At 38.1% G+C, this 13,705-nt stretch overlaps 1 protein-coding gene and 1 long non-coding RNA gene across 6 annotated transcripts in view; one reads left to right on the top strand and one right to left on the bottom strand.

Moving 5' to 3' along the window:
• LOC129784282 (uncharacterized) overlaps positions 1-13,210 on the top strand; it is a 28,618-nt gene extending 15,408 nt beyond the window's left edge. The window contains exon 2 of the long non-coding RNA XR_008746743.1: positions 3,429-13,210. This is a non-coding gene — a long non-coding RNA (uncharacterized LOC129784282). The remainder of the gene's footprint in view (positions 1-3,428) is intronic.
• ROBO1 (roundabout guidance receptor 1) overlaps positions 1-13,705 on the bottom strand; it is a 650,768-nt gene that overhangs the window by 353,741 nt on the left and 283,322 nt on the right. The window lies entirely within an intron of this gene.

The raw sequence follows: 13,705 nt of genomic DNA, 5'->3' as shown, positions 1-13,705 counted from the left end.
ATGGTTTTCATGATAATGTGCACGTAGTATAAAATATTTTCTAGCACTGTGTGGATGCTTCTTTTGCAAATGCCCCAAACGGGTCACCACAAAAGCAGTTTAGTCCGTGACAATTTCTAAAATCTCTAAGTTCTTTCTATTTCATAGATTTTACAAACATTTTTGCAGGAGCACTTAAAAAGTTAATTTTCCATATTCATTTGCCTGTTACATCTGAATCCTTTAGGTAACAGTCTAAATCTTGCCCAGCTTGCAACCCAGAGCAGCTATAATTTTTAAGATAAAAATCCATAACTGGAAAAAGTAAGAATTCTTTCCTAGCCCCTTTGCACACCAAGCCTAAATAATTTCTAATGTTTCAAAAATATAAGAGCTTCTGTATTCTTATCAAACACAGCCTGCCTAGTCCAAGATCAGGCCTCTAGGACTGATCAGAGATTATAAAAGTGACTTTGTAGTAAACAATTTTTTTAAATTCTTTTTTTTTTTAAGTCACTATTTCCTTTTATTCTGAGCTACAGGTGTATATATATTTAGGCAGCTAGGGCAGCTTGGGAACCATGGTCTAATATTTTCAGCAACTATTCCTTCTAAATCTGTTATCTAGAAATAATGTATTGTTACATTCCACCTTAAAATAAGCAATTTTTATATAGTCTCATGCTTGTTTAATCTTTATTTCATCCAGTCTGAATGGTTTTACCAGAACTGAAATAACACCATATTTTAATCATTAAATTCTAATGTCTTAATGCTTGCATCTGTTCTATTTGAAATATGTATATTATCACACAAATAGAAGTAATATCTAGCAGATCGATCTATCTTTACTTGACTTCCTGTAAGAATAAAGCAGAATAGAGTATTTCAGTTGGAAGGGACCTACAGTGACCATCTAGTCCCACTGCCTGACTACTTCAGGGCTGACCAAAAGTTACAGCACGTTATTACAGGAATTGTCCAAATGCCTCTTAAACACTGACAGGCTTGAGGCATCAGCCACCTCTCCAGGAAGGCTGTCCAGTGTTTGACCACCCTCTCTGCAAAGAAATGCTTCCTAATGCCCAGTCTGAACCTCCCCTGGTGCAGCTTTGAACCATTCCCACATGTCCTGTCACTGGATCCCAGGGAGAAGAGGTCAGCACCTCCCTCCCCCCTTCCCCTCTGCAGAAAGCTGTAGGGAGCAACGAGGTCACACCTCGGCCTCCTTTGCTCCCAACTAGCGAAGCCTGAAGTCCTCTGTTGCTCCTCATAGGACATTCCTTCTAGCCCTTGCACCACCTTTGTTGCCCTCCTCTGGACATAACCAAGGGGACCTTCACATCCTTCTTAAATTGTGGGGCTCAGAACTGCACCCAGTGCTTGAGGTGAGGCCACACCAACACTGAACACAGCGAGATGATCACCTCCTTTGACCGCTGGTTACGCTGTGTTTGCTGCACCCCAGGATGCAGTTTGCCTTCTGGGCTGCCAGAGCACACTGCTGACTCGTATGGAACCTGCTGGCAGCCAGCACCCTCAGATCCCTTTCTGCAGGGCTGCTCTCCAGCTACTCCTCTCCCAATTTATACTTGTGCCCAGCATACCCTGTCATACGTGAAAAATACATTTGGACTTGTTAAATTTCATCCCATTAATCGTTGCTCAATGCTCCTGTCTATCCAGATCCCTCTGGAAGGATTCTTGTCCCTCAAGAGAATCAACAGCACCTCCCAGTTTGCCATCACCAGGAAACTGTTTTGTTCCTCGCACTTCAAGTTCCACTAGAGATTAGGGACTCACTGCCCTGCGCTCTGAGCTACACCTCTCCCAACATCTCCAAATCCTTTTTACTCTCCTGCCAAGATGCTTAGTAAAGGCACCATTCTTTTTCTAACAAGTAATATAGTAACGAGGGGGGGGAAAAAAAAAAAAAAGGAAAAAAATAGTTTGTCATGTGAGGATGTAAAATTCCAAACTTGGCAGGCACACTGCCTCCAGTACTGAGTTAGGTGAATAATGGCACTTTGTGTCCATGGTGATAGCGGCTTCCCCCTCAAAATGACTTTGGAACCCAGGGGCTGCCCTTGTCTCTCAGAGGTACAAGAGTCTGACATGCTCCCGTGCGAGGCAGTGACTCCAGCCTGTCCTAGCCATCAAATGTCCTAGCCATCAAATGTCCTAGCCATCAAACGTCCATCAGTGCTGCTAACATCAGGGCGCTGGTGATGCCACAGTCAGAGGGCTCACCCCTCCTCCTGCGCCTCAGAGCAGCTATGGCTGCATGAAGGGCAACGCAGTATGTTGCAAATTTTTCAGAAGAGCACAGCAAGTTAGTTAACTCAAGAAAATTCACAATTTATATTGCAGTGTACTGGAGTTTTATCATCAGGGGCAATGCATTCTGGGCGGCAAATGGATAAAGTTTGGTTAAACAAAGCTACGGGTTCACAGACTGGAAAACAGATGTATTTTTCAAAAATTGACATCTCTGGCTGTCTTGTCTCAATCAAGCAGTAACACACATTTGGCTAGCTTTTGCTGATGCTTATATTACTTAGACCTGAGAAAGTTTATATTCAAGTCATATCCTAGATGTTGATTTTTAAAAAGTACAAGCTCTTCTTCCTTAATAGATCTTATTTAAAATATATATATATCAAAATATTTCATGTATTTTCAGTTACAAATTTAGTATTATGGGTTCAGAATTAGAAAATTAGAATTTCCTTAAAATTCAGAAATACTAAGCTGGCTGTAAGTTTAAACAAAAAATAAATCTTAAAGACAATTTGTTATACCGTATGAAATACTGTTTTCAAGGGTACAAAAGGCAATCTTTAAAAAGAATGCCGAGGAGAGAAATTAAATCATTTATCTATCTAAAAGATGGCAAATTTGTAGCTTGGAAAAATTAGCATGCATATATACAGTGCAAATTCATTTTCACATCTATTTATGGTCACATGCATTTACATTTACATTCAGAGAGATGATTCATGAAGCGTTTTCATTCTGTCAAGTATGCTGGGAAAGTTGAGATGAAAATAACCAAAGTACAGCTGAAAAAAGGTGTAGTTTTTGTGCTGCCTGGCTATGATGATGAACAGATAATTTTTTCTGTCCCTTGGGAACTGCTGCCTTTATAAGCATGAAACGTGGATGTTCTTCACTTGGTTGATTCCTGAACATATTTATTCACAAATACAGTGTATTGATCTTACTGTACACTCGCAGAAGTGTCTCATTAATTTTGATTATTGGATGTGGTACTATACTGTACTTTACATATTTCAGAGTGCACAAAATGTCTACATACATCAGGCCACTGTACGATACAGGAGGATAAAGTAAAAACGTAAATAATTTGCTTTGGGAGGGGTGGTAAATTAGTTTAACTGACATAGTGGTTTTCATCCAGCTTGCGTTATTCACAGATCTTCTTTCAGCTGAAGCTGTGTCAACTGAAGAAGATTTATCCACGAGTCACTGCCTAACACCTCCCTGCTGGAAGTCAGGTTCTATACAGGTGCTCTCTAACCTGCTCAGTGAAAATGCATGATGTGAGCTGAAGCAGTGACTTGCACATCTCCATCACTCATTGACTCGGGAGCATCTGCAGGAGCAGCTGAGCCAGCAGCTCGCTGGGGCCATACCCTTCGTACCCTCCTGCAAGGTGATGCAAGGAAAAGAGAGGGAAGACCAAAGGCGCTAGCTGAAGATGGATGAGGAAGTCCAGCCAGTTCAGGCAGGTTCAGTTGTCACCACCAGCAAACTATGAGACTAACGTAAAGCTTTAGGAATAGGTACCTCCCTGAGTATCCCTGCCCCTTTAGCAGACTGCATGGCATTCTGCAGGAAAGTACAAGGCAGGTGGAAGCTGGCTGTGGATTATCCTGGCACGGTCTAGGTCACTAAGACTTAACATGAGCATGGGAACACCGACTAGATTTTAAGCCTGAAGACCATGAAATCATCTATGTTACCTAAAACAGCCATACAATTTTATGCCTTTTTTTGCCATATGTGCTTAATAACCTGCATTGCTGAATGAACTGCACTGTCATGGCCTAGTGTTTCAAGCATTTGAAGACACGGAATGATCTAGAATTCAGTGCTGATTTGGCCATTATGTTAAAATATGTTGCTACTTTGGCAATGAAATACCTGGGTTTAACTGCCATTCATTGTTCTGTGACGTGCAGCCACATTCTGCACCAAAGGCTGTTTCATGAGCATCGTAACACACTGTGATCAAATTTCTCCTTGATTTAATTAATAATTAATAATTCAGCTAAAACAAACTAAGCTTGTCAGTAGTCTTCCAGTGACAAACACAGAACCACCTGTTTGACACTCTCCTGAATCCATTTTTTCAATATCTTCTGATATTAATAAACATTAAAAAAGAAAAATATAGGACTCCTTCCATCCTCTAGGTTTGCATCTAAAATCTCAAACTATAGAAGCTATAAGAGGCAGAGTGAATGGCCACAAAAGGACAGTTTATCAGGATTTCTATCTGTTTCAGGTTCTAAAATAAGCTTTTAAACTGGAGACATTTTTTCCACTCGTCTACCTTCTAAAGCTACAACTGGGAGACTGGGTCATATATAAGCTATAGAGATAAGCATTTAATGGAACTATAATTATATTTTTAATATAAAATTATAATCATTAAGCATATGGGATGATTCGCTCTGCAATTCGAACACAGAAGAGCTGTTCAGAATGACAGCTGGGATGCTAGGCTCATTGAAATCAATGGAAAAATCCTGTTGACATCAGTGGACTGAATACTTAGCATTTGTAATTTCCCAGAGAAGGCTTAACAGCAAAATAAATCATTTTTTCAAGATGTTTTGGTGTTACTGTGCTACAGAAGAATGTAAGAATGTTCAAAGATCTGTCAAAAAAGATAGACATCGAATACCGATGAAGGAAAGGCACCATACACATATAAAACCCTATCATTTTACCTGCAGACCTTTTGTAGACAATTTGAAATTATATACATTACTATTATAGAATACTGGTTTTGCTGCAGAGGTGCTATGCAAGCTGCAGCACTGAGAATTTTGTGTAATTTATCCTGTTACAACCTCTGCTTTTATTTATGACCAAATGAATTCAGCATAGCATTTCTCTTCTTAGCTCTTTAAAATGGAGACTGTATTTCCTACCAGATTATCCCATGTAAAGTGATTTGATAATACATACTAATTTCCAAAATGAATTAGCTGAGCCATAAAGGCTAGTTATAATTGTTGCCTTTGATTCTGAACCAAGGTCCAGAAATACATTAGAATTTTTTCCAGTCAATTTTTATCCCATAAGCCAAACGACCCAAATATTTTCTTTTCCTTTAAGAAAAGTGTAGTCCTGTTTTAATCTCAGAACACCTGTATGACTTTTAAGCCACAACGCTGAATCATTTGGTAAGAGATCAAACAGAACAGCATTGGTTTTGATTGCTATTCATTTATGTGCTGCCAAAACACATTACACTGCTTTTCAAATGTGTCGTGATGATTACTGCTTCCAAAGCCGATTGCGTTTCTACAGGTGATGAGCTCTGTTTTGTTGCCTCTGTCAAAAATGAACACTTGCATTGTGAATAATCTCTCTCACAGGTTCTGAAACACATGAAGGGACTTAGCAAGTTTGTAAAAATTATCACTAAAATTATTTAAGTGGTATTTTTTGTTGATATAAGATCTAGTAAGCCTAACATAAATAGCACCTAGGCAGGTGTTGATGATGTAATTTTCTAGTTTTCTAAAAGACTGTGGGTCTGAGACAATTATGACTGACATCAACAGATAATTTATCAGTGCATTTCCAGTCAAGCCCAGAAAACCCTTCCCAAACGAGCAAGATGCTTATCTGTGTGAATGGATCCATTCTATTTAGATGATGAAGTTGTATATGGGAATTGGTCTTTTGCTGACTGGGCCTTCAGCTGTCACATTTTCTGACTAGTCATGTTTTCAAAACTCCAGTACAAAATCCTTTTACCTATTAAGATTTTTTTCAAGACATTCATAGCCGTGCACCTACATAACTTGCAATTACAGTTTGCCTATGATTTTTTGAACTTGTTCGAGTGGAATCCACCCATCACCCTCCTAAATTACAGGACACCTGCCACTTGAATAAATACTTAATGTCAAGAAGCGTCAATTGAATAGAATTAAAATACAGCACTTCAACACTAATTCCTACATTGTAGCTGTAAGTCATTCTCATGAGTAAAGTGACTCTTATTATAAAGCAGGTGTAGCTTTCATGGCTATATTATGTCTTGTGGGTCAACGCAAAGAATATGTCAGTGAACAAACTGCTATGACATACAGAGCCCTAGGAAGGATTTGTGATGAAGCACAAAAATAGGTTAGTTACAAAACTTAATAAACAATTCAGTATTAAGCTTTTCCATCTAAAAGCACTTTATGCAAAACAGGCAACATTGTGAAAAAATGAGATCCGTTTTTTCAAAACAGACCTTCTCTTGTTTACTTTGAAATACATTTAAAAAAAAATAACTTACATAAATGCCTTGCTTCCATGGCCTTATGAAAGCTTTTTCTGAAATGCACATTTTATAGGATGAAACAGCATAGAAAAAGTGCATAGTTTCTCAGTAGTCCAAAGTTGTCCAAGGTTCTTAGCAAGACTTTCAAAGTGTGAAGAAGATATAAAATGGTGCTGCAAGTGTAGTGAAATGGTACCATAATAAAGCTCCCTTAGATGTTTTACAAAGTGGAAAAATTTATGATTCTGGACCTACAGATTTTCTAATATTTGAGACAACTAATTATGAATAGCAAGAGGGGAAGAGAAAATTAAGATTACAAAGAGAAATACCATGTAGTCTCTCTGCCACAATATGTATCCAGCTGCCTGAACCAAATTTTTTTAATATGTGAAAATCTATAACAATTATATTTTTCAACAGGGTTTTTAGTAGGAGGCAAAATTTGTACATTCATCACACAAAGCTGGTAAAGCAAAACAACTTAGAAAAGACTGATCAAATTGATGTAATCTCATTTTTTTCCTATTACAGCTAGATAGCTCTTGAATTTTAACAGAATCTCACTGCCCTTTTTATATGATTCAAAAGTCGAGAACATATGCAGAGACAAACAAAAAAACCCCACCAAAATATGTGCTAGAGAAATTCCTGCAAATGCAAGCTTTGCACAGTTGTTCTGGAATAGAAATGAGCCAGCCATTTGAATCGGTTTTTTAAACAAAATGCTTGTTTCTTCTGCATAGATTTTCTCAATGGGAGTGACCTTTAGTTGGCACCACGGAACACTCAGTTGTTGAAAAGTTGGAAAAAATAAAAATAAAACAAGTTTTTGCATTTGCCTTTTGAATGTATCTCTGTTTTCCTGCAACCTGCCAGTAACGCTTCAATTCCAGCTGATGCCTCAGGATGCCTAATGCTGAAGATTTATCCCACTTATCTAATGAATGCTACTTTTAAGGATGTTGTAAGTCAAAAACAGGATCACAGTCACAGTATGAGGGTTCACAACTAATTTCCCCAAAACATAGCATGCATCTAGATGTATTAATCAGAAATGTTAAATGTCAGAGCCTGCCCTAAGGAGTTTTCTTCTGGGACCTGCCCAAATGTGGACTCAGACTCTTCTCCTGATCTGTTTTGGCCAGCTGTTTTCACGGAGTTTCAGACTAAGTAAGATAAAACTCAAAGGAATAGATGACCTCACGAGACTTTCACTCCTTAGAGTAGAAGCCTACTAAGAGGACTTTATGATATTTCCCAGCTGTCAAAGTCATAAGGAAAGCCTCGCATTAACTGATTTAATATAATAGAAACAAGTACCTCCAGACTCCAATAATTTGGCCAACACCAAGTTTGCATTTAAAGATCTTCTATAAAAACAAAATCTGAATTTATTCTCCACAAATCTATGTGTGCAATGATTCTACTAAATATACCCTTTACAGAAAACATTTCACATTTCTTTCCAGAATGCATCTATTTTAATTAGCTGAATGTGATAATGGAACTGTGTCAGTTTTCAGGTTTCCAGCATTTAAACCAAATATTTTAGTTCACAAGGATGGGAGCTGCTCTGTGGGATATTTCTGTGGCAGGTGGCAGCCTGCTTTCTTTCAACACACACCATGCATGCATTCATTAAAAAATAAAAAAAAAAAAAAAAAAGAGAAAGCACTGAATAAATTCCAATTTGGCATGATTATGTGATGTGTGGCCTTTTGTGCATGGAAACTCTCACCTATTGGCACTTGCAATTTTAGTATCATGTAATTAAATTGATTTTTTTGTCAAGTCATTTTTAAACTATGTCTTTGAGGTAAAAGGCCAGTGCATTAATCCACTGTGGAATTTATTATTTAAATACTAATCAAGAGGTCAATTAATGTTTTCATTGCTTCTCTAAATGAGTAATGGAGTACTGCTTAGAGCTCTTGGGAGAGTCTACTGTTAAATAGGAATCTGATTTCATTCCTTCTTTTCAAATGGCCCTAAATGTACTTATTATGCAACTCTTACCTTCTGTGTAGCAAATGGAATGTTTCACTTGAACTCTAATCCCTATACTGCACATCCAGAGCCCCGAGTTTCTAGAATATGCTAGGATTTTAGTCCCAGTTTTCAAATCCACATCTATTTTGAAGTAAAAGTGTGTCATGAATATGCGGCTGATTTAATTGCAAGAATGAAAGTCTCTCCATGTGACAGACATGAACTAGGAAGTTTCTATTTGATTCATATTATCAACAATATTGAACAGAAGGAGACGTAAGTCAGCAAGGGATGATTAGCCACTTTGCTAAAATTGATCCATGCGTATGGAAGAAGAGATTTTGATATATACATTCCAGAGTTTAATAAACACCTACATAAGCTCTATTTTCCCCACTCACTATAGATAACATTACCTAATGCATTTTGTACGAAAGCCAGACTTCCAGTTCCTTTATCCTATGGGAGTCAGACTTGAACAGGTACTTCATCACATAATGATATTCCAGAATGCTATAAACTGATCACGGTGCAACATACTTCTCCTCATAGTTACCTGCTTCATTATAAATTCTAAAATTTTCCTGGCCCAAAAGTGTGCTGGCTGTCTCAGCTAGGAGCAGAGATGCTAGATGTCAGCACAGGAAAGAACTGGTTCAAGATCATCATCCCAGCACAGTCTTGCTCACTGTCCCCCTGGCATCTGTTACTTTTCCCTCTGTATCCTTTGGTCTCTTGCGCAAAGTGGAAAAATCAAATAGACAGGGAGAGAGACACTGTCATACCAGTTTATATTAAGAATATGTAGAACTGTTTCAAGAAGTGATGTTTAATTTCTTCCCACTGTTGCATTTGGGAACAAGGTTAATTGACCAGCTAAAATCTGACTTTGCTACTGCATCTGATGTTTATACGAGCAAGGAAGAGCTATAGACATGACCTAGAACCTCCTGCATTGTTCAAATGCATTCTTCAAGTCAGGTCTCCAGTATTACTTGGGCAGTTAGAGTGGATTTTTGCATCTAAATGAATAGTGATAAGTAAGGGCAAGTAAAATACATCTCATTATGACATCTTAGTGATCAGAACTAGTTTTTAAAGTGCCATGAAATACAGTTTAGAAGACATCACTACTCTACTGGTAAATAACACAAAAAGACGAATATGTACCGACAAGAGAGGGTTTGGGAAGAATTTTAGACCCTTAAAATATAAGCTTTACCCCAGCAGAAAGGAGAGTAGGACCCAAGCATGACCATTAAAACAGAAATGGAAAAGAAAATGTGAACACTGACCAACAGGGAACATGACTGAGCTCTGAACTGAAAGAAGACAGAAAATTTCCTTCAAATACTTTGTGTAAAAAAACCTCTTTTACTAAAGTTAAGTTGCAGCTGCCTCTTCTTTGACCTTGCCCATCTAGTCCTCATCTGTGATGCATGAAGTGAGAAGCAAGGTGCTGAAATGCAAACAGGACTGCAAATGAGGATCATGTATGTGCATGTGTTGCTGGGACTTTCAGAGAGAGCCTAAAAGCAAATCTACCACAGAAATCCAACATTACTGCTACTCATCAAGACAGGCGGGCACTCAAGGCAATCAAGTAGGTTGTCCATTGCTTAGCAGAGGTAGTTAATTGATAATTCTCCACATCCATTTGAAGAAGAATGCTCAATAGTAGGATTTTCTTCATGTAAAGGATGCAGCTTCTTTACTATGCCACTGACTTTTTTTGTTTTTCTACTTTTTTTTGCATCGGACTTTTGTCTGCAACTGAAGCTTCAAAGCCTAGGGTCCTACTGTCAGGGCTTATTTCCTTTACTGGCTCTTGCCCCCTTTCAGACTAAGGCAATATAAATGAAACTGACAATTTTTCATTACTAGTATGTTTTTCATGGGGTTTGAACTTCATATTCAAAGGTTTCTTCTCACAGGAAAAGAAAATCATGTTTAGTTTCCATTACATTAACACCCAAAAGCTTACTTTGAGCCAACTGCAATACGATGCTCTTAAAAAGACAATTTCTGCTCCAGAGGCCCTATGATTTTATATTATTTCTAACAGTTCTATTTCTGACTGTGCTGAGCGCTTAGCCAAGATGCAATCTGACAAATGAGGCTCAGAATATGACTACTGCTAATTAGCAGGTGTTAACAACTGAAAAGATACATGTGGTACTAATACTTCATTGCCAACAGAGAGAAGGGCTTCCTGCATGATGAGGGGTTATTCACAGGGTTGCAGTGGTTCCTGAAGCAAGTCTATTGTTGTTGGCACCCATACTGCAGGGACAAAGATCGTATCGGCTGTGTGTAGGCACTAAGCCATCCCGACAGATGGCTTCTGTTGTGGGTAGAGCGTATACGTTGTATGCAATATGCTAGGGCAGCGATGCTCACTTAGGCCAACTGGAGTGTCTGCCTTACCTTGATTTTCCGCACTGCCATTACTGACTCAGTTCTGCAGTCAGTGTGTTTTAAAAACCTGCTCACACAGAGATTTTCAGTATTCCTGGACTTTGCAGCGAGCTTGAGAGGTAAGAAGGGTAACAGTAATGACAATCCCATCACCACCTTTCATCCTTCAGCTAGAAGAATACGGTGGTATGAGCCAGAAATTTTTTGGTAGGCCTGCCAAGGTCTGTAAATGCATCAACAAGGGGAAGAAACTCAGTGATAGTCCCTGTGCTTGAATGAAAAGCACGTGTGGGGACACCTGAATCTCTAGTGCATTCAAGTGAGAGAGCTTTCTGCGTAACTGCTGCTGTCCTGTGGCAAAGCAGTTTTATATACTGGAGGTATTTTAGGAAAATGTACTTATTTCCCAGTAAGAAACTACTTTACTGAAAGCATTTCTCAAATGACAGGAAACCAACAGTTTCATCATGAGGTCAATTCTTGATATTTTGTCTATTTATCTGCATCACAGGAGAGAGTAACATAATGCCTCTGGTTATATATATGTCCCTAAAATTGAGAATGGGAAAGTTATTTTCTATACAACAATAACAAATGTAGCTTTCTTTCAAATTGTGCAGTGTCATCAGCGATGAATAATATATGACTAGTACAGCACGTGGCATGAGAACAACTAGTTTCCTGACCAGCCAGATCAGCGAAGCCTGGTTTCCTAAGGAGCTGTTCCTGGCCTTCTCTCCCAGCGCTCACGTTGCCACGTCTTGGTGCTCTCACTTCTTGTGATCTCTGTACTGTCCGCAGTGTAATGCACCATCATCAGTTTTCCCACAATCTTCCTTGCACACTGTAGTATTTCAGCTCTCCCCTGTGTTTTCTATTTACCATTTTGAAGATGTTGGCTGCCCAGGAGTCAGTCCGTGCTTGTAGGCAGCCTGCAGCTAGTATCTGTTAATTTGTCAGCCAGTCCAAACGGAATGGGACCTGCCTTTTGGACAAAATATAGTCTTCCTCCTCTATCAAACTTAGTTGCCATTCAAACGCTAAAAGTAGGGCTAAGATCAGAGGTATTTTGTTCACACAGAAGTTCCGACAAATAAAACCTGCTTTTGCCCTTATATCTAAAATACTCAGACTATTTTTATGTATTATCCTACCTTTGAAGCAAGTACTTTATTCACTTATTTTTTCTTTGCTACTTAACATGTCATGTTAACATTTTATTGACTCCAAAGTGTCTGATTATTATGCTTTATGTTCTTTACAGAAGCAACCCCTGACCCTCTTCCTTCGCTTTTCAACAGAGATTTACTAGTAAAGGCTGAAGTGCATAACAATGTTAGGGAGGCCTCGTGATTCCAGTATATCATGCTTCTGAGCGTTTGTTCTGTTTTCATTACTTAACTGTACTTCCCAAAATGACTATCTGTCATTTATCAAAGTAATGTACCTTTAATAAATATTATCCTTTCATTTTGATTATATTTGCTCCAATATGCAATATTTGCAACCATCATTTCAAAAGGGGCTTTCCTTCAGGATTATGAATATGAGAGGCTTTTTGCTATTCAGTTGAAATTATATAGATCATAAATTAAAGAAAAAATGGAAACAACTGTGATCGAATTAAATTGTGAAACACAACCTTCTTATGAACCCTTGTAATTCATTGCTTGCAGAGCTCAGTCTTATTTAACTAGAACCCAGGAGACAGTATTCTAGAGACAGAATGAAAAGCTCCTTACCGTATGCCTTGCTGTGGAACATGATATTGTATAAAACTTATAACATCATTAGATTGCTGGTAGATTGTTGGAATCGATAAGGACAGAACGTGTTTTCTGATGTTTGTTTCACCTGAGAAACTTATTCTTGGTTTGTATTGATTCATTCTGATGTATGGCAGCAATATCATGAAATGTTCTAGTCTCTGAGTTCCAAACAAAGGTTATTTGAGAATCTGTATATATTTGTCTTACCATTCGATGTGATTATCTATGAAAAACATGTCTCATATTTTTAATATAAATTGCCAGGCATTCTCCATCCACTGTAACAGTTTAAATGCTGAACCAAAATGTAAATCCATTCCTTCTGACATATGAAGAAATAGTATTTGCTTCATCATTGATTTCTGCTCATGTTTACAGTTCATCAATGGAAATGTATTTATGTAACACAGTCATTGTGAAATTCAACACTTTTTAATCCACGACTTCATTTTTTTTAGTGTTTTGGACAATGTATGTGTGTACCTGTCTTGTAATAAAGAGGATGTGTGAAAATTTACTCTAAAATCTTGTTCATCTTGCACAGAGGTAATTCATCTAGGTATTTATAATGTCTTCCTTATTTTTACTCTTTGTCCTCACAAAAGCCTGTATTTTAGGAGGGAGAAACCTTATATAATCTAACACAAAAATGTTACAGTTTTCTATACCAGTTAAAACAGTTAAATGCTGGGCATTTGTTCCTCTCTGCACTTAGAGGTTGCTAGAGTTGTAGGGGTAGCTGCAGAGTAAATGAGGTGTTCGCTGCTTGAATCAGACAAATAATTAGTCTTGTATTTGCACACCTATCTTGGTAGAATTCCTACTGATCGAACTCCAGTTAGACCTATTTCCATTAGTTACCCTACAGAAGAGAAGGACTGAGTTAGACAGAGGTCGGATCCTCAGATAGATGGAATTCTAGGCATGGATCCGTATAGATCTTTATAAAGCTTAATCCTTGCTTTGAGCAGTACTGAGTAAAGGACTAGTAATCAAAAGCAATAGCCCCTGA

This window comes from Falco peregrinus, chromosome 4 (genome assembly GCF_023634155.1).
Source record: "Falco peregrinus isolate bFalPer1 chromosome 4, bFalPer1.pri, whole genome shotgun sequence".
NCBI lineage: Eukaryota > Metazoa > Chordata > Aves > Falconiformes > Falconidae > Falco > Falco peregrinus.
The sequence above is the reverse complement of the archived record's forward strand: the minus strand, read 5'-3'. Positions and strand labels throughout refer to the sequence as shown.